The 18343-nt window shown below is 41.1% G+C and overlaps 1 protein-coding gene across 2 annotated transcripts in view; it reads left to right on the top strand.

Moving 5' to 3' along the window:
• The window catches only part of Setbp1 (SET binding protein 1), a 356080-nt gene that overhangs the window by 322077 nt on the left and 15660 nt on the right, over positions 1-18343 (top strand). The gene's annotated exons all lie outside the window — the stretch shown is intronic.

Genomic DNA, 18343 nt, shown 5'->3' with positions numbered 1-18343 from the left:
CTTACCTATTGGGACTAGAGTAGCACTAAATATGCACGAACAAGGATCTCTGTAGTCCATACACTATTCTATTCAGCTGTGTTCTGGCTGAGACCCATCCATGGAGTCAGGAATCGAATGGTCCATTTGCAGTTTCATATCAGTGCCCCTAAGTTTAGAATTCTGAAGTTCTTTGAATTAAAGTTTGCAGATTAGGGATGATTAACCTGGAACCTTGTATCCCTTCCCCCTTTTATCCCTTTCATGATGCTGGGAATGGAAGCTAGGCATCATGCATGTCTGGCCAGTGCTTTATCACTACTCCAATAAGGCCACACCTCCTAACAGTGCCACTCCTCTTTGGGGGACATTTTCTTTCATATCACCACATTCCACTCCCTGGCCCCCATAGGCTAGTAGACATATCATAATGCAAAACTGCATTCAGTACAACTTCAAAAGTCCCCCTAGTCTATAACAGTCTCAAACTTATTTAAAAGTCTAAAGTTCAACGTCTCTTCTGAGATTCATGCAATCTCTTAACTGTAATTCCCTATAAAAATCAAAATCAGAAAACAGATCACATACTTCCAACATATAATGATACAGGATATACATTGCTGCTCTCAAAACATAAGGAAGGGAGCATAGTGAGGAAATACTGGACGAAAACAAGACTGAAAACCAGCTGGGCAAACTCTACTTGGCATCTCCGTATCTGATGCCAAAATGCTCTTCAGATCTCCAATTTCTTTCATCTTTGTTGATTGCAACACACTTCTTTCTCTTTGGCTGGTTCCACTCCCTGTTAGCAGCTCTTCTCAGTATCTATAGTTATTTATTAAGCGACGCAGTATTATTCGTTAAGCAGTGCTGTTTACCGTGCGAGAAAAGCCATGAGGTACAACAAAACCCAATATAAGAGTTTATTAAGGGAAGAGAATAGGAAAGGTGTGCATAGACCTATGGAATGGCCAAGCAGGAAGAGAGGGGAGGAATAAGTAGAACCCTCTTTTATAGGTTCCTCCCCTGAACATTCGAATATGGGCTTACATAGCTACGCCACACATGTGCATAGTTTATGTGATCACACATACACAGATTACGTAGGAGGTAAGGCCCTGGGATGACTAAGCATCTTGCAGTGCATGTATGGTTATGTAGCTGGGGGAGTGGCTAGGAATTCTAACATATATCCCACAACTCTGGCATCTCTAACAACTCTGGCAACTCTAACATCTTGGGTTCTCCAAGGAAATTTAGGCTTCAACTTCACAGCTTCACCAAATGGCCTCTCTAGGCCTCCATTGAGGGACACCCCTGACAAGTGCCTTAGCCAAAAAGGAAGATTCCGTAACCCCTTTATTCTAAACCTGACTCTAATGCCAGAACCACGTGGTCAAAGTTGCCAAGTTCTGATGCTTGCTGGGGCTGGAATGCGGCCCCCTCGTTCAATTACATCTTCACCAGCTTTTTGTTTTTGATTGTTACCATCACTGCCTAGGCTTAGCTATCCTGGAACTTTCTCTGTAGACCAGGCTGGCCTAGAACTCAAAGGTCTGCCAGCCTCTGCCTTCCCAGTGCTGGAATTAAAGGCATGCACCACCACACCTGGCTCTAAGCTTTTCTTTAATTGCTTTGCACAAGATAGAAATTTAGCTGGGTGGGATCTTGCCCTGAGGTCACCACTCCCTGTATTCCATTTCTCAATCTGTTTATCTCCTTGAACACAGGATTTAGCTCTATTCCACTTCCTGGTGTCCCTTTTTTAAATCTGTACAGTTTATATTTTTATTTGCTCAGCTTGCTCCTTTTCATTATAAATCTTCATCAGAGTTAACACTAATAACCACATGACAGAGTCTACACCAGGCTGTCTTGAGATTTCTTCTGCCAGTGAAATTAATCCAAAACTCTTCACTTTAGCCTCAGGCAAACTTTTCTGACAAGGGCAAAAAGCAGCCACCTTCATTACCAAAATATCACAAGAACGATCTCTAGGCAACATACTAAAATTCTTCTCCTTGGAAACATCTTGAGCCAGCCTCTCACAGTTCAGCAGATCACACTCAGCACCGCTGTCTTCCATGTTCCTACTAGAATGGCCCATTAAGCAGCACTTAAAGCATTTCACTGCATTCCTAACCCAAACTCCCAAAGTCCATATTACTCCAAACAAAAACATTGTCTGGCCTATTACAGTCATACCCCAGTCCCTGGTACCAACTTCTGTCTTTTTTTTTTTTTTTTTTTCGAGACAGGGTTTCTCTGTGTAGCTTTGTGCCTTTCCTGGAACTCACTTGGTAGTCCAGGCTGGCCTTGAACTCACAGAGATCCGCCTGGCTCTGCCTCCCGAGTGCTGGCATTAAAGGCGTGCACCACCACCGCCCGGCCACCAACTTCTGTCTTAATTCTGGGTTTCTATTGCTGTGAAAAGACAGCATGACCACAGCAACTCTTATAAAGGAAAACGTTTATTTGGGGTTGGCTTACAGTTCAGAGGTTTAGTCCATTATTGTCATGGCGAGAAGCAAGGCAGCATGCAGGCAGACATGGTGCTAGAGAAGGAGTTGGAGAGTTCTTACATCTTGATTCACAGGCAAAGGAAGTGTTCTGTCTCATTGGCCATAGTTTGAACATACATGAGCCTTCAGAGCCCACCTCCATATTGATACACTTCCTCCAGCAAGGCCACACCTACTCCAACACAGCCATCTTGAACTGTAAGCCAACCCCAAATAAACGTTTTCCTTTATAAGAGTTGCTGTGGTCATGCTATCTTTTCACAGCAATAGAAACCCAAAATTAAGATAGAAGTTGGTACCAGGGACTGGGGTATGGCTGTGATAGGCCACACCATGTTTTTGATTGGATGACATGAGTTATTTTGTTCGTATATCTTGATTTGCAGGCAAAGGGAGTGTTCTATCTCATTGGCCATAGCTTGAACATATATGAACCTTCAGAGCCCACCTCCATATTGATACACTTTCTCCAACAAGGAGATACCTCCTAATAGTGCCACTCCCTTTGGGGACCATTTTCTCTCAAACCACTACAGTCACAGAAAAATGGAAGAGCCTTGATGGACTAGCGGCACCTCTGTGGAGGGGCATCCAGGCAGAGAGAGCTGTGTGTAGTACCACAACTGGGAATCTGGAAGGGAATAATTTGAACTAGAGCAAAAGATTTGGGACGTGGTCTGCACTATTCACCTTGAGAATGCAATTCAAACTCACTGTTTATGCACTGAGACCTCTCTTTATGGATTGAAGAAATTTCTCTATTTTTTACCTTTGCTTGCCAAGCACAGATATTTCCCAGAGGCCAAAGACAGGTGGTCCACAAATCCCCTCCCCGGCCCTGCACTCTTGCCTTCAGTGTGAAAGACAGTGTTGTTGGGATCCCATGCTTATATGGGCTTACTTCTTCTGCTTGCATCCAGCAGGTAATTTACAAATATGCCAAGCAGCCAGAAAAGCAGGTGGGTATTAACGCCCTCAGTAATCAGAGCTAAGCCAAAACTCTCCTGTGTCAGGAGGCAGGAACAGGCTATTTCATTTTGGCAGTATGAAAATGAGACCCTCATGAGAATTGCATAGATTTGGTTGATTTCCGGTCTCAGGCTGCAAGGCAGATCTTTTGCAGAGAAGCAAGCCAGCGATCTCCCCCAGGTGCTAGAAGGCAGACCTTCGTGAGATCCTATTCTTCATAGACAAATGGCTTCCTCCAAACCTGGGGGAGTTGGGAACACACAGGTGGGCTCATAGCCAACATCCTGCTTCACTCCATATGTGGATGTGTCCTGAGATTCAGAGATCTGCCTGAGGTCACAGAGTTGGCTTTGAGTCCCATTTTCTCATCTACTGCCTGATTTTTAGCGGACCCCCACCTCTCTCCTGATCAACTGCAGATTTCTTTCTGAGCTGTGAGCCTCCACTTGTTGGGAGAGCCGTTAAGTGAAACTCATCATCGGTTGGGAGAGATAGCTCTAATTCAAACCGAGCACACGGTGGGCAGGTAATTTTGATTTTACCTAATTGCAGCATGCTTCTGCTCTAGCCAAGCATGCTTCTCATGAAACAATTCGCTTGGTTCCTGTTTATCCTCTTTTCATCTCTCGCTGCAAACAAAGTAAACTTTGAACTGCTTGGTGGTTTGTGAAGAACTTTTTACACATAGTTCCCTAGTGGGTTATCATGTTTACAGGATAGTTGGGGAGCCAGACAACTTTTAGCTAAAATGAAATGAAGAGTTAAATTAAATGGCCTACAAGGTAAAATGTTAACAATATTTCTATTTGTTCTTGGAATATTTCATGCATGTATTCAATGTATTTTGATCATATCCACTCCCCACTACCTCCCTCCAGCTACTCCCAGGACCACTTAACATGTCTCCCTCCAAATCCCTGTTTAAACAAAAAAAGAAGAAAAAGAAAAGGCTTTTCTGATCAAGGTTGAAACCAGCATGAATCTGTGGGTATAAACATGAATGCAAAATTAATTTAAGAACACACTTAAAGATAAGAAGGTACTGAAGGAATTCAAATAATTAATTGATTCTTTCACTTCGAAATATTGTGTGTTCATCTACCTACTACACTTGAGCACATACAGAAGATGCTCATTAGATAATCTGAGTGAAATAATTGGTTGAGAGGCAGGAGCTGTATGCTTATCTGGTGCTGAACATAGGGAATAGACATCTAAGAAAGATACACTGGATCCTAAAACCACTTAACAATAAAGTGAAAAACATTTGATAGCGCATTAGACACTGTTGGTAAACAGTTGCCAAATAATGAGCCTGGAGTCCAACCAGGACTTTTTCCAACATGCGATCTTGAGCTGTCATAGGAGAATATTTCCCACCATATTTTATATACAAGCATTATAATATGGGAGAGAAGATTATAAATCAAAGTTTAAATAGTGTGCATTCTCTAGCTAAAGTGTGTGAGCAGTTGGACAAGCACATGTCAAAGGGAACTCCCCAGTAATTTTGTTTAAAGCAAATTTTCAGTTTCATGGAGTGTGAGACACATGCTGATGGCAAAGTTATTGACTGATAGGATGGGCAGAGGAGCAGATGCCTGAGAGAGTGGCCATCATGAGCTCTTGGAGGGTGGAAAGCCGGGGCAGCCGCCAGTGCTCTAACAGGCCAGCCTGCGTGATCACACTGCTCAATAGCTATTGATCTGCTGCGACCAAAGAAGTCTAACTCAAGGGAAAGCGGCATCATTATTGGAAGTCATTAGGGCTAATGCAGTGAAGGCTTCAATAAGGTTTGTTCAAAGTGATGCAGAATTTGAAACAACTTTCTATTACACTTGCACAATAATGATTTAATAAGCATATTAGATAATCTATACCTGAGTAAGTCAGGCTAATTTTTCTTGTCTCTGTGTATCGATACAACTTCTCAGGGAGGTCATGCAGTGGACAGAGAAGTCATGATTTCACCTCAGAAGCATGGGTTTTTATTTTTCTTTTGTCATATTTAGGATGAGACCATATTAACAGTACATCCCAAATCACAATAAGAAAAATCAAAAGAGTAAGATTGTTCTGGTTATGTGCCACGAAGTCGAGGCTAGAATGGTGGAAATAGAATACATACTGCTGTTTCTGGTTCCATCTCTCTCCCTACGCACAGAAAGACAACAGGGCGAGATACACCCACCCCTACACCCACCCCTACCCCCACACAGACAAACACAGAGACACACACAAAGACACACACAGAGACGCACACATATATGTAGAGAGAGGCATGAGGAGACACATATACACAGAGAAACATACCTCAGACATGTGTATGGAAAGTGATACACATACATATTAGAGAGAGGGAGAGAGAGAGGCTGACTCAACTTGGGTCCAAAGAGGATGTCACCAACCAGTCTCGTACTCATGGTGGACCTGTGAGGGCTAAGACTGAAACAAACAGTTCTGAGCATCTATCTGTTTGGTATCAAAGCTAATCAATTACTCTCTCAATCTATATAATCTGTCATGTTCAACAAGAGAGCAGACAATGAATAAGTGAAGACATGTAAATCTCACAAGACTATTCACCTTTTAGGTGCCCTGCTTGTCATTGGGGAACTGCCACCGGGTAAACAATTTAGTCATAAACCCAGCTTTAAGGCACAGTCAAAGCTGACTCCACTTGTAACCAAGAAATCTTAAGACAGCCTTAACCTAAAGAAAAAAAAAAAGACAACAACAACAAGAAGCCTTAGGAATGACAGTATGAGTTCTTGATTCTAATGGTATGAGAACGGAATGTAGTATGCTGGCAGCCAGAACATGATGACTGTGGAAATTGCTTCGAGCTCCCAAGTCTTCAACAACTGAGTGTTCCCTTTAACACCTGTGTCTTTTAGAGGGTCTTTGTAAACAACAGTGCGCTGGTGTAAAAAGTAATAGGGATTTGAAGATGTGAATCCTTTATTTCACATGTTTTTTGTTTTATATACAATCATAATATGAAGCCCTTAACCACAGCATCCTTCATGGATGATTTAGCCAAAGGCCTTGTCTTTCAAAAGAACCAATGGAACCAATAAGTATGCAAATTAATAAAGTTTGGAACATCTGAGAGCCCTAAGTCCAAACGTCCAAATGTTGACGAAGTCTTCAGGTTGTAAAAGTAATACCTAATCAGCTGAAACAAATCACTTAATATATATAAGGGAAAACACCATCCAGAGAAAATAAAATCTAACATAAAAACCAATGATCAAGTTATCTAAAATGTACTATCCATGGGCCTGTGTTAAAGCACCCACAAAATGATTCTGTGTTTGTCTGGAAAGCCCGATGGATGTGGCAGGTTTACAGAAAGCTGCCATCCACTGGCTCTAGGCCACTTCTTGCTCTAGAATGACTAGAAGATGCTATAATCCCTTAAGGGCTGCATCAAAGCCAAAGGCTTTCTGAAAATTTTTGACAATTATTTCTGTTCCACCTTGAGAAAATCAGTCTGTGTTGTGGTTTGCTTTTTGTTTGGTTTGGTTTGCTTTGCCTTAATCTGGATATCATAGAGCCATACGTGGCCAAAGCTATAACATTTCTGGGAAGAATTCAGATCTCCAGCATCAGACCACCCTCTTCCTGCCCCCTCCCCCCATTTCCATCTCATCGCAACTCTTCACTTTCAGACCATGATTTTCAAAGGATCCCTATTATGCTGGTTAGTTTTTGGTTTTGTTTTTAAATTGACACCAACTGAGACTATCTAACAAGAGGGAGTCTAAGTTGAGGAATTGCCTCCATCAAATTGACCTGTAGGAAAGTCTGTGGGGAACTTTCTTATTAATGATTGATGTGAGGGAAAGGCCCAGCCCACTGTGGGCATTGTCACTCCCTAGCAAGAGGTCCTGAGTGCTGTAAGAAATTAGGCCATGCAAGCTATGGAGAGCAGGCCCGTAAGCAGTGTTCCTGTTCAGCCTCTGCTTTTTTCCTGTCTCCAGGTTCCTGCGTTGAATTCCTTCCCTATTTTGCCTTCATGGTGGACTGGAAGCTGTAAGATGAAATAAACCATTTCCTCCCAAAGTCATTTTTGGCCATAGTGTTTACCACAGCAATGGGAAGCAAACTAGGCAGCGACCTACCAGCTCTTTAAGGGATGGAAGAACATGCTGATCAAGACAGTGCAAAGGAGGAATAGAGGGAAAGGCATTGGGATTGGTGACTGTTGAATGAGATTGGTCAGTTAGTGTCCTAAATAAACAAGCATATACTCATTAAAATATAGACTTCTGGAACTTGAGTCAGAAAGAAATAGCCAGTCCAACAGAGACACATTTTCCGAGGTAATGAATGGATCTTGAGCAGGCATGGCTGGAAGAGTGAAATGACACACACCCTCCCATTTGCTCTGTCTAAGTTCTGGCTGAGTTTTATTATATGGTTCCGAAACGCTTCCGTTGAACATGTATATTCTGACTTCATATTGTCTGCACTTAAAAACTGGGTAATGTGCAGCCTTGGTGTTCCTATCTGTAAAATGGGTAGGAAGTGCCACCTAGTGTAGAGGATCATGGTGAAGAAAACTAAGGTAACACCTGTGGAAATCTTAGAGAATTAGGACAAGTTCAGCCACTGTGTGCTGCCAACAGTGCTATGGCTATTATTCTTTTTTAAAAAAATATTTATTTATTTATTATGCATACAATATTTTGCCGGCATGTATGCCTGCCCAGCAAAAGAGAGCACCAGATCTCATTATAGATGGTTGTGAGTCATCATGTGGTTGCTGGGAATTGAACTCGGGACCTCTAGGAGAGCAGCCAGTGCTCTTAACCACTGAGCCATCTCTCCAGCCCCATGGCTATTATTCTTATTGATACTATCTGTTTTCTACCCTTAATGATTTTTTTCCTTTCCTTTTCCTTTTTTTTCTTTTTTTGTGTGTTTATTTTATTTTATTTTATTTTATTTTTTTTTGAGATTTGGTTTCTCTGTGTATCCCTGGCAGTCCTAGAACTCACTTTGTAGACCAGGCTGGCCTTGAACTCACAGAGATCCACCTGCCTCTATCTCCCAAGTGCTGGGATTAAAGGCGTGCACCACCACTGCCAGGCTTAATGTTTTCTTCCTGTATACCCACCCTTCATGTCATCTGAATGCTAATTTGTGATGGTTCTTCTCTGGCACCCCTTTTATATACATTCCTACCCACTTGGTGTCATTGAACACTACAGCTTTCTGCTTCCTTGGCTCCCCGTAAGCCCACTGTCCATTGATCTCTACATTTAGTACAGTGTGCCCACACCTGTACTCTACATTGGATCTGAATCCAATCTTCAGTTGTCAGACCTTATTTAGCCTTTAAAAACCTCAGTCCTTTGGGTTGAGTTGGCAACAAGGTAGATGATCATTAAATATTAGTTAAGATGTAGTAGACAACTGCTTTCTGAGACAATGAGAAAACGAAGAAGTGTAAACACACACTCTAGCATCATGCCAATTAGTACTACAAAGGAATGGCTTGCCTTTCTACCTTCCCTAAGGATTAGAAACAGAACCATTCCAGTAATATCAGCAGAAGGTGACCTGGGAGACACATTGGAACATCTAGTTTTCTTGTTCAATAATGCCAGTCCAGTTTCTGATTAACCTTCCTGGTGACCTCGGGGAAAGTTATTTTTAAGTAAAGAGTCTTAGATAGGGCCTGAGGAAAATGGCTCAGTGGGTAAGAACACTTGCTCTGAAAACATGAGGACCTGAGTTCAAATCCCTACCACCCATGGGAAAAGCCAGAATGAGTGGACATTTCTGTAACCCCAGTAACAGGTAGCTGAAATAGGTGGAACCCAGGAGCTCACTGGCTGGTAACCTGGCTGAAAGTGCAAGCTTCGGTTGGGTGAGGCCATGTCTCAAGGCAGTAAGTCACAGAGAAAGACACCTAGTGTCCTGCCCACATGGACTCACAAGCCACACACTTACATGCACACACACACACACACACACACACACACACACACACACACACACACACACAGAGCTTTATATACAATAAAAAAAAAAACTTGCTTTTCCAGAGACTCAGAGGAGGAATGTGATGTATAAATGCTCTATCACATTTATATTAGAATTTTAATATATTAGAATTTTCCTTATTAGCCACTCTGTAAACAACTCAAAGTCACCTTGTCCCGTGCTGTTCTTTTTTTCCCTCTGTGGCAGCAATATGGGTTTTCCTGGGCACTCACCATTCTGTGTTTATATTCACTGCATTTGATGTGTACTGGACAGCCTTTCAGCCTCCCAGACCCTTGCCATACTGGAAATAAAAGGAAGAGAATTAAGGACCCAGAGCACTGCTATTGCACAATTCACTAGTAGAGTATGGTATGAAGAACTTTGTGCAATGCTGGAGCATACTAGATACTCAATAAATGTACCGGGACTTGCTATAGCTAATTATTTTCTCTCCAAAACTGAGATATTTGAAAAAAAAGAAGATGGAAGGTTTAATGACAGGTTTGAAAGTGCTGTATCTGTAAGAAGTTTAACTCAATTTATCTCTGAATGCATCATGCAGATAATGCTCCAACCACCTCATGCCACAGTCAGACCCTCTTAAAAATAGAGTAATGATAATAATACATTTTATCTTATTCCCAGTGATAGTATCATTCACGCCTCCATTGAAGCCCAGTGGGAGGTTTGGCTGTGAGGCATCAGACGCAGGGGGAGTCAGGTGCGATTATTGTAATGAGGACTCCACACTCAGAGAATGTGGAAAGGAAAAGCTCCCATACGTGAAGTGATTTCTATTAAGATTCTCATATCAAATATTCAAGCTCTTCTTTCTAAATGGGAGAGAAGGAATGAAGACCCTTCCAGGGGCAGATTATCTACAGAGCAGGAGGAAAGGGCACAAATATTTTATGACCAGTGTGGAGATGAAAGTGCAGTGTCTGCCTTGCTCACTGGCTTTTTCTATTTCCAGAAGTCTAATTAGATTGTTGGTTTAATGGTGGTGAGATAATTTAGTGGCAACTGAAAGCAACTATGTTAATGAGAAGGGGCATAGCACTTTGTGTTTCCTGTAATTAATGGAGAGTTAAAAAAAAAAAAAAGAAACCTCAGTTCCTGTGAAGTTGGTAGAGTGCACCCAGCTGTTGAAAGAGGGGCAAAGTCTTCCCTTCTCCTTGCTGCAGAGATGGCCCCAGGCAATGTGGAAGAAATGTGTAATAATGGTCATTAAGAATGATCTTGCGTGATCCAGGCAAGCTGTAGTCAGCTGAAGAAAGCAGAGAGAGATGGGGGTGTAGAGGGGAAAGGAGGCAGAGAGAGAGGCCTAGAGTAAGAGCTGTGGGACAGTGAATGCGTACTTGTTCATGTACTCCCCATTCTCCTGCTGCTGTGGTCCCAGCACGTCTCCCCCAAGGACATCTTTCTCCTGGTGCTTACCCTGGGAAAGACCAGATAACACTGGGTCAGAATAGAACAACAGGACCTTTGCCCACCTCTTCATGATGGAAGTTTAAAAATGAAATATGGAAAGGTTAGAAATATTACCTGCTTGTGGAGCTGGAGTCTTGCACCACAATGAGGTGGGGTAGCATCTGCATTTAAAATTCAAGGATGAGATTACTCTGGAGTCCTCATTACAATCCCACAGTCTTTTTTGGTTCTTATGTATGTCTGTGAGTCTGACTGGCACCTCAGGTCTCTCAGTTACCTCATCAGTAAAATGGAAACAAAGTAATCTCTGCCTTCTCTGTGCCAAGGAAGAGCTAGAGAAACAGATCTACTAAGAGGGCGATGCCCTCTTACTAGAGTGCCAGCTGAATAAGTGGGAAGAACTGAGTCACATAACCAATGCCCATGTTTTAAAAAAATAAAAAGGCAGGCAGAGTGGCACTCACCCAGAATGCCAGAGCTAGGGAGGTAGAGACCTGAGAGACCTGGGGTTCATGGGCTAGCTCATCTAACCCAATCAGATGGTGTGAAGCCAGTGGCATACTCTGCCTCAAAAAACAAAGTGTGCTCAGTGCCTACAGAGATGAGCACACACACTTGAATGTATGGCTTCTCCTGTGGGTATACCCACACACATCTGGGTATAGCTTAGTTTTTACCTGTTTGAGTGTCAGTTTGGGCTTCTGTCTGGCTATATAGAAACATCAGTGCATGAAGATGAAAGAAATTTGGGACCAGAGTAGGGACCAATTCAGATTACAGAATAAGATCATTCTGAAGGGCAGGAAACGAAAGCAAAGGGGGCGGCTGCCGGGGCAGTCGTTGTAGTGTTGGCTGGCCTGTAATCTTCTAAGTTAATTAGGAATTGCTAGGTTTTTGAAACTCAGATTCTCTGGCACCTTTATACTTAAGTTCTTGCCTGGCAGCAAATGGCTGGAAGATGATACATTTGAGCCATTAGATGGAGGCTGTTTTCTTGAATTGACTATGTCCTCCATTCCTAACCACCACCTTCCTTTACAATCCTTAGCTGTTTTCTGCAGTTGACTATGACTGTTCTTTAGCTAAACTGACGTGGCAGGAAAATGCCTTCTCAGCATCGGTATTTATATCCACAGACAAATGCCACTCTCTGCCTTAAGCAGAAAGGCTTCTCTTTACAATGAACAATGAGTGCAGACTCTTAGCTGGTCAAGGTGCAGAGAATAAGGGAAGGATTGTGTGCTCAGTCATAAAAAGGATGTTTATACCATCCCCTCCAAGACTAGGGAATGTCACTGGAGAAATTAGAGAAAGAAGGTAGGATCTGGGGGCTAGCAAGAAGGGTTTCAAAATGCTATCATCTAGATATGACACAGACATGGCAGTCATGGACTCATAGCATCAGGGGTATCTACACAGCGTCTTCACAAGGCTGAGCTTGTCAATAGCCACATATGGATGGAAGAAGGACTCATGGAACTGAATTATTAACTACTAATAGATTCGGGGGGCAGTCATTATCTTCAGATCTGTACTGACTAGTAAGTTCACTAGGCTCCATTGGAAAGTTACAAACCCATGGTCACTCAGAAGGCCCTGGTTCAAATCATAAAACGAGACAATAAAGACATGAACAGAGGGAAGTAGATAGAGCATAGGGAGAAGGAGAGCTAGAGCAGTCTAGCTGGGTGTGGGGATATGCACCCAGGAGGTAGAGGCAAGAGCTTGACAGTAGTTAGAAGGTGTTAAGAGAAGCTAGTAATAAAGGTGATCCAAAATCATATATACACTTGTGAAATTTTCAAACAACAAATGTAATTTAAAAAAATTAATGTAAAACCTATGTGTACATATAGGCATGCATATATACATACATATATATTGAGTTTATCACCTAAAATGCTTGCTTGGAACCAGAAGTGTTTTGGATTTTGAATTTTTTTTAAGTAACATTTATTTCAATCTATACAAATATATATATATATATATATATATATATATATATATATATTGACTTGTTTCTGTATAGGGAAATATGAAAGTGTGTAAAGTGAACCAAAGCAGTGTGCAGGATCACTTAATCCAACAGAAATTATGTGTAAATTGCAGTAATATTTTTGGTTATTTAATTATGGAATTTGTGGTTTACAGACAACTTGGACATTGTAAATTGGGAGTAATGCCACAGTGCCATCAACAATGGAAGTTAACAGGGAAATTTAGACTTTTCTTAGTCCTTGTCTTCTCTTCTGTCCTAAGGAATGATATTATACAACTGGCTTTGAAATAGAAAGGTGCTAGTCGGGTATGGTGGCAGATGCACTAATATTCACTCAGGAGGCAGAGGCAGGGTAATCACTGTAAATTCAAGGCTAGCCCGCTACACAGGGAGTTTCAGGAAGGAAGGGGGAGCTGTTTGAGTTATTAATCCCTGACTTGATAGACATGAGCCCTTCTTGGGAAAGTGCCTGGCCCTGAGAGCTCTCAGTCTCCATCTCTATGCAGAAGGGATGCTGAGATCCTCCAGTGGTCACTGTCAGGTTAGAAGTTAGAAATATCCTCCGCCTAGGTTCTTCCAAAATGTAAGTTCCTTCCCCTTCCTGCCTTGTTTCATTCCAGGGCATGGAGAGTGCATCCCACTTACCGTGTGTAGTCTACGACACAGTATGCATCTGACAGACACAGTCCTTGAGCATCAGTGAGAGCCACCTACATCTCCACTAGCAAAGAGAAATCATCCTTTTCATCCTCACTCTCCTGGCCAGATGCTTAATTTTTATCTGTTCTTTTAATGACTTTTGGAATGAATCCTGTTAGTCTATTTTATGAAGTCTGCTTTTGAAGGGGCCCCAGGAATGAACCTAGCTACTTCCACTTCTCATAGAGGTTGTTTTTTTTTTTTTATTTTTTACCCTTCCTGTTGAAGAATCCTCCTGCCTGAGAATTCTATTCCCTTAAATATTTCTACACCAAGAGACACCAGATGGTCTTTATAAGACAGAAAAAAATGAGTGTGTGTGAATGTGTGCTTGTAATGGACAGTTTCAAAGATAGAAAAGTTATTAATGGGGGAAATGAAACTGTGTAATGGTCTCAACAAAGTATGCATACACTACATGGCCTGAATCCAGGATTTGCCCCAGGGAGATGACAGAACCCAAAACAAAAGAAAAGGTCACTATTGTCTGCCATTTCCACAAGGGAGCCAGATCCACACCCCAAGTGATGTTGCTGGGAGTTTGGCAACAGTTTCGTTGCTCAAAAACCTTCTTCCAGGAGATACTGCTCTGTCGAGCCAGAAGACATTCACCGAAGACTCTCTCTGAAATCTACTTTTGTTAGTAGAATTCCACAATCCTGGTATTTTTCTCATGCAAGTTGCCAGAGCTAAGTGATTTGGGTTTTACATATGGAAAGTTCATTTTGTTGTGTAATTAATAGGAAGCAGTCTTTGGAAGCTGATGATCCAGGCCCTTATTTATTTATACGAGAGCATATGTCTGTGTTTTGTTTATGACTCACTCTTACTCTGTACATTGTAACTTGAGTTTGTTTACACTAACTTTTCCTAGAATCCAGGCTTTATGGTTTAGTAGCCAATAACGTAGAGTCTCTAAATGAAGAGATGAATGAGCTTTTTCCTCTCAAATTGTCAAGACAGGAATCTGAAATTAGTGAAAAAGTATTTGATGTGCTGTCTGTCTGAGCTTATGAGAGGGTGTGGGGTAGTCTGTAACTCTTTCCCAAGCAGAGTCCTGCTATAATTTTTAGGATGTAAATGTATGTCAACTCATCAGGACAACATATGACCCCCTCCTCTCAATGAGACATTATAATTTGGACCCAAAGTTTTGGCAATGATAAAAAGACCATCCATGGTGGAAGCTAGGTGTGTGGGAAATTTTGATATAACCTTGTCTTTTCTGGTAACCTGAAACTGTTCTTTAAAAATCAGTCTTTAAAAAAATCCAGTCCCCTGCCTCTCTTCCTCCCTCGCTTGCTTCTCCCATCTCTCTCTCCCCGTCACTCTCCAGTCCTGTGTATATGTTTTTAGATCTGTATTTTGGGGAAAGTGCTCTCTATGTGAGTAACTTCTTGGTGTTAGATAATCAATATGAAGACTCAGTTTCTATCACTCTATAGCTTTATTAAATTCAAGCTGGTTTCTTGCTGACTTGTCATGCATTCCAAACTTTTTTTTGTAATGTGAACCCATTTCTCCCATGGAGTAGACTGGATGTCTGTCTATATTTGACAGTACTTGTGGTCCCAGGCCTGAGATTCTAAACTTACTGACCCTCTGAGGCAGGTGACAAACCACTGAGGTATGTGAGGCCCCCTTTAGAACACGCTGGTTCTCATCTCCCTCCTAACATCCTTTGATTGCCCATGGACAGATTCTACAAAGTAGATGGTGAGTTCTGGATGAGGATAAGTCTGCTTGGACTCATTTCAATTCAGGAAGTTAGCTGAGTTCCCTGGTCGTCCCTGTGAGAAAGGCACAGAACCGAGCACCTGGCTCAGGGCCTGGCTCAACATGGGGCTCCTTCAATATTTGTTCTGAGAATGAAGGAGAAAAGCTAACACATGGTCTTGGTTCAGTAGGAAGACCCGGTGTAAGAGGGAGGATAAACATTGCTGAATTCTGCAATGCAAATGCAGGGCAGATTGTGTGCTGCTGTTAGAGAGAAGCCAGCAGCAGCGTAAAGGGAGCAGGACAGTTGACATTTGAATGGAAGGCCGGGACAGCTTTCAGAAAGAGGCCTTCCTGCCTGAATTCATAAAGGCTGGGCAAGATGTACTAAGATGTAGGATACTGATTTAAAAATAATAAAAGTTGGAAAATGCTTTACTATTCAATTATAAGTGAATTCTGGGGAGATTTGCAAGCACAGGAACCAAAATGAGTATTATTTGGTATTGTGTCTTTTATTTTCCTCACTAGTGCAGGAAAGTTGCCTTTGGATAAAGGAAAAGTGCGAAAATTTTCTTCCTATCTATCACCAGAGGCAATATCTTCTCTGACACTTACAGAAATAATAGAATTGGACACACACCTGTAGGCCATGCGTAGTTGTTGTTTCTGGGCTCCATCCATCATCTGCTAGGCAGACAGATGCAACAATATGGGAAAATCTAAAGCAATGGATGTAATCACTGATTGTTGTTACGAAGAATGCAAAGATATCCTGGTGTATAAATTGATATTTTAGTAAAAACATCATGCATTTGAGTTGCTTGAGTCAAGCCCACAAGAGTTAAAAGGGCAGTCATTAACTCTGACGTTATTCAACCCTTTGAAAAAAAAAAAAAAAAAAAACCTCAAAATCTGGCGGGGGTGGAAATGAAGATTAATGTGGTTCAAAACACAGAACTCAGGACCAATAAAATTGAACTTTGCAAATGTAAATGAAAGGTTTGCAGCTATGCTCGACAACATTGCTCATGTTTGGCGGTAATGTGTATTAAAGCATTTAAGGGAGTCTTCATTTCCTATGAGCCAATAGTATGGGTGCTATTGAAAATACGCAATTTTTTAAGTGTGGCCTTCAATAATGTAAGTGTTGTACTTTTTGATTATAGAAATTAATCAGCTCAAGTTTTTGATACTAACACTTCATATATGCAAAATTGGTTTAATTTGGGTAGTAACTTGAGAGAAACTTTAGTAGATCTGAAAATCTCTAGGGGCGAGTCATCAAAACAGAATGTAGTCTAGAATTCATCTTGTAGAAAACACAGATGAAGGATTTAGGGATGTCACATCTAGAACAGAGACAATCTGGTAGTTTGAGCCCTTTTACAGATTCGGAAGTAAAGATTTCTCCAAGAGAGTCAGAGTTTTATCTGTAGTCAGAGAACTGTGGGGTGACAAGTCAAGACTAGAATCTAGTCTCTCCTAACTTCCAGCTCAACAACTACTGTAAGTAAGCCAATAGGAAGTTTGAATATAGAATAAATAAGGTTACTTTTTTAAACCAGAAAATAAAGCAAGACCTATAGTTTCTTACAATTCATGAACTTCAAGCACGGTCAGCAAGAATTTACTTCACCTCAGCAGGTACATATAAGATGTAAAAATATCCCTAAAGTCATGGTGCTGCATATTTTGTCTCCCTTGTGTGTTTTTCTTTCTTTCTTTTTTTTTTTCAAAATTCAGAAGAGAAAAAAAAACCCTCAAAGTCAGGTGAGAACATACATGTAAAATGTCACATTATATAAAACATCGTATTTATGGTTAAAGATAACACTATGCAAGATTCAAGAGGGAAAAAAAGAAATAGAGCCTCTTGGGAGAGTGTGCCCAACCCGATTCCTTGCTTAACTGGCAAGCTGTGAGATTTAAGTGATGTATCACAAACCTTGTGGCACTGACTTCATTCCCATCCAGCTCCCCACTTCTCTCCTCGGGGCTTCTTTGTCTTTGTTTTTGATTCAGGAATGGAACGTAGGACCTTACCCATAAAATTTTATAGACTCTTGACTCCTTTTGTGCCTAAGAAGTTTTTACACAACTCTAAGTTTATAAGGTATGCGAATCAAATATTTGCAGATCAGAAATCAGAAATTTATTTTCAAACAATTCTTTCAGGTCATAATTTACCATTTATTAAAGACAAATGCAAGTTCATGTACTAATAGGGTAGACATGCTTGTCTGTTTTTACATAGCATTCGCTCCCATTTGAATATATGATGCTCTCAGATGCAGATCAACTTCATCATTTCCCACTGTTGATGGGTGTTTTCATTTTATGACCATCAATGCCAAAAACACTGATTTACATAAATACCTCGTATGAAATGGCAGAAGTCTGTTTAGGGTATTTTAGAATGGCTGGGACTTCTGTCCTAATCTCAAGCCAAAATTCATTGAAGGTTTTTTGTTGTTGTTTGACACACAAGTCAGTAATTTAAAAGCAAATTTTGAAATCAAGCTTTCTAATGCAACACAATTTTATACATACAATATAATGAATACAAAGATACACTAATTGGATTCAAGCTCTCCAGAAATGATGGTAAGGAACTACCAAAAGTCTTTGTTTTCTAAAACTAAAACATGATGCATGTGTGAATGCAGAAAACTTTTATGTATAGTATAAACAAATGCAAACATAACACATAGCAGTCTCAACTCCGAGCCCAGGTGTTTCAGAAGGCATTCCTTGATTTGTATGACGGGATGTCCTGTGCAATACAAAGTGCACGTGTGGGCAGTTCAGAATCAAGGCTACAGGAACCACCAAGTATGGGAAATGCTTCATTACTCATTTGATTTTTAATTATTTTTGTTGTTGAAGGTTCAAAAATTTTCTACTGCTGAGATTTTACTTTTGAGATTGTAATATAATGACATTTTGCTCTTCCTTTTCCTCCTTCCAAGCTCCTATATACCATTCCCTACTCTCCTTTAAAGCTCCCATGTTCAGATATGAG

Source organism: Peromyscus californicus, unplaced genomic scaffold (genome assembly GCF_007827085.1).
Source record: "Peromyscus californicus insignis strain IS unplaced genomic scaffold, ASM782708v3 Scaffold_17__1_contigs__length_78620276, whole genome shotgun sequence".
NCBI lineage: Eukaryota > Metazoa > Chordata > Mammalia > Rodentia > Cricetidae > Peromyscus > Peromyscus californicus.
Note: the sequence above shows the minus strand (reverse complement) of the source record. Positions and strands in the feature narration are given on the sequence as shown.